This window comes from Thalia democratica, chromosome 8, assembly GCF_965202585.1.
Source record: "Thalia democratica chromosome 8, ktThaDemo2.hap1.1, whole genome shotgun sequence".
NCBI classification, from domain to species: domain Eukaryota; kingdom Metazoa; phylum Chordata; class Thaliacea; order Salpida; family Salpidae; genus Thalia; species Thalia democratica.
Genome location: NC_139172.1, coordinates 26480740 through 26484953, shown reverse-complemented (window position 1 = coordinate 26484953; position 4214 = coordinate 26480740).

Sequence of the window (4214 nt, the reverse complement as noted above, 5' to 3'; positions counted from 1 at the left end):
TTAGATTTAGCAAATACAACAAAAAAAACCTGTAAAAAAATTTAAATCATTTGAAGAAACTTTAACTTTGGCACCACTCGATTTTGTAAAAACCAACATAATGCAAACTGTATGTGTCCCAAAAAATGTTTTAGCTGAATTTTTTTTACATGTGGAAACTATCACAAAAACATATTGTTCTCAATTTAAGACATTTATAAAAAGTTTTATGGAGGTACTTTTTGATATTTTGTAAACTTTTTTGAAATTCTTGCTTTTTTCAAAAAACAAAAAATGCTTAAATAAAAATATCTTTAAATGTCTCAAAATATAAACAACGAATTTTTGTGATAAATGCCACATGTAAAAAAGAAATTCAGCCAAAACTCTAAGGTTGAATTTTTTGCTCCTATACAGTTTTAATTGGTGTAGTTTTCAGAAAGTTGAATGGTGAAAGTTTCTTTTAATCATCCAAGATTTTTCACAGGGTGTTTTTGTGGTATTTGCTGAATGTAAAATCTTTTTAGCTCAAAACTCAAAAGCCACCGTTTTCATAAACACCTTACTTTATGCTATCAGTACTTTGATATATTGTAGCAAAACGTAGTTCTAGTTAAGCGTGGAAAAACAAAAATAAACACTTTCCACCTACGACGCGTCATATCCTCAGAGTTAGATGGAAACAAAAGATCTCACACTAGAAATTTTATTTGTGACGTCACATCACTATGTAGTTTATCGTGACCGCGGTTCCCCATCACTACGTATGAAGTACGTCTGAAAGTTAGACCTAAGTAACTTAAACGGCAGCACTAATGAGTTGAAGGATGTTGCTAATGACCGCAGCAAATGGTGAACTTCTACATAGAAAAGACTAAAAGATAGAGAAAAAAAGCACTTTAATAAAATTGGAGCAAACAAATAATAAGAATTTGAATAATATTTTAAGTTAATATTTCTTTTAAATTAGCTACTGTTTATTTGTGTATTTATTAATTTTTTCTCATTGTATTGTCACCACTAAAGTTGTAGTTGTTTTAGTAATGTATATTTTTTACATCTTAAATTTTTGTAAAGTAATACAAAAAATAGTCAATGCAGTATACCAAATATATTTTACGCTGTTTTCATCAGTGGATACATATATACAAATAAAAGATAAATTTCGAACTTTATAGTAATAGTAGTATAGTAGTCATCATAAACAAACATTATTAAAATAGAGTTAACTAATACAAAGGTAATTACACAAAACTAATCAAAATAAATAGCGTGAAATTTATTTGGTTTACAGCATTAAGTGTAACTTTTGTATATGCTGCTAAAAATTAGTTGGATTTCAAATGTTTATCTTAATTTATTGAGTACAACAAATGCAGCTGACTACAAATGGTAACGGGCCAATTAAAGTTTAAATGAGCATCAAACTTTTTTCTAATAAATTAATTTAAATTTATTATAGATAGTAAAACAACGCTCACAGTTCTAAAACTTTAAAATAAATGTTCTAACCCTGGAGTATATTGTAGAAATATAAGGCCTTATTTTAAAAACTCACTAATTTAATTAATTGAATGAAAACAGATCTGAGACAAAAGTATTTATTCAAATAATTTTAAGGTAAACAAGAACATAACTATCTAAAGTTTAGTTTCAGAGCCGCCTAAACTATTTTTATTGTATGTAATGCATTGGTTTAAAGTCTATATTTTTATTTTTTTCAACTTACTTAATGCTTGTTAGTGATTGTTTTTTTCTTTAAAGAATATTTGTTTAAACAAAATGAATTTAACAACTTAGTTCTTAGATAATAAACTAACTTATTTTTATACAACTTTTTTTTGACAACTTTATAGGTTCTTCGACTTTTTGCTTTTGTAATTACTTTTCAAATTGTATATCTGATACTTCCAAAGTTTATCTTGTTTCAAGATACAGTTGTCGAATGATTACTAAATGGTAAACAAACTGTTATACTCTATTTAAATAAAACATTTGTTATAACTGAAGATTTTGATTTATAAAATAATTGAGTTCAATATTATTTTATGAATAAAATTGTGAATCAAAAAATCTGTAAACTGTTAAACAAATAAAAAAAATTAAAGCCATGAATGGTTTTTTAAGTACTTTTTTAACAATAAAAAAAGTTGTAAGTATATTATTTTATTATATTTTTAGTATAGACTGACTAAAATTTTTACTATGATTCAATTGTTTGATTTTGATTATTATAACTAGTCTTTAAGTTTAATTCAAAAGCGTTGGAGAATGGATGAACTATAAAAACAACGATAAAATTTCAACCAGGTGTGACCAAAAACATATGATATTTTAAGATAAAAACATATTTAATAACTTAAAAAATTGTTGTTAAGAGACTGCTTTAAAATGTTTGCAATGGAAAACAAGTCAAACGTTTACATCAAACCTTGATACCTGAAAGTTTAAGAACAAATTTCCTTTACTAAATGCTTGTTTAAAAAGGGGGAATCTCTAATTTTCAAGTATCAAAAATGAACAATAGCTTGAATCCTGCAAGTAGACCAAATTTTGAAAATCTTTGACAAAAAATGATTACATCTTGTCAACATAGTAAATGGTAGTCATTTTATGACTTGTAATACTTGAAAACAATGTTATTGGTTTCAAAGATATACTCCAATCTAATGTTAATTAAAAAATATTTCCAAAGATATGAGTTGTTATATTATAAAAAATAAAAAGTTTCTAACATGATGTTATGCTACAATTTTAATATACAAAAATAAATTAAACTTAGATAAAATATAACATTCAAAATATAAACACTATTGTTTGACTAAATATTGGATAAATATAAAACAGAGTTAACACTTATTAAAAAGACAAAATTAAAAAAAAAAACACAAGTTAAGAAATTATTCTTCTTTAAACAAAAAAATAATTTGTAATTTAATACTTCCTGTACTGGAGTTAAGTAGTGAACTTCAAATAAAATATTTTTAGATGTTAAAATTATAAAAATTATTTAGATAACCTGATAAAACTTAATTAATGTTAAAGAAACCTAAAATGAATATGGTTTTAAATATTAAATTAACTGAACTAGTTTGTGCCTGTTTTATTCAATTAATTTTAAAATTTTAAGATGTTGTTTTTAAAACAGAAATTTTACTTTAACCTTAAAAGTTTTAATTGATTAAAATTTTTGTATGAAACAGGTGATTAAATTAAATAATTCTAATGAGTTGCATTAGTGGAGACTCAAAGATGTCATTTTTTTTTCCATTTTCAAAACACTGTGGTTCACCCCTTCTTTTATGAAACTAAGTTGAATTGGTATATTTAAATAAAAATTTGTGTCAATGCTGTTGACGTTTTGAGGTTATATAAAACTTTATTTTTATCTAACAAGGTTTCACATACTGTACTAAAGACAAATTTTTAGATGTTGTTTTACATTTAAGCCATCTCATTTAGTTTAATGATTTAAGTTTTGTCATGCTAAAAAACTATTAAAAAAAAAAATATATGTTAGTCTACCTGTAGAAATGCAACTAATATGATATAAAGCTCATTAAGTTGGTTACCTTTGGTTATAGTTAAATTTAACTTCATTTACCCTTATGCTAAATATTTGCTTAAGATTACTAAGTAAAAGTTGTGAAAATTTAAGTTTGTTGTATTCATACACAACATCTATAATCTAATTTCAATCTTTTATTGAAATAAATTTTATTTTAAATAAATTGAAACTTATATGACAACAAGGTATGTATTAATCTTTTAATTTACAATTTATAACTAGTACAGAAATTATCAAACATTAATATAAATGTTTAAAAATACAAAATAATTTATATATTTGATGTTGTTTATTTTTAGTGTTATAAAAAAACAGCATTTGAAAACTTTTAGTGATGTTCATTAAAAGCTAGAAGTTTTTAGGTTTTGAATGTAACTTCTAATTTGGTAACTCATTAACATTAAAAAAATATTTTAATAATAAATTAAAAATTAATTTTACTTTGTAAATTTTTGCTTTGTTTTGATTAAACTTTTAAAAATAACAGCTAATAACTAAATTAATTACATAATAAGTTTAAAAATAAAATATTCATTAGTTTAACTTCTAGACAAGATTTTAGTTACATAACTATCTATTAACTATGGAAAAAACTGGTAAAGTTGAATTGCTAAAGGCCTGTCACCTAGTTTTTGATGAAAAATTAAGTTAATAACTTGATCAAATT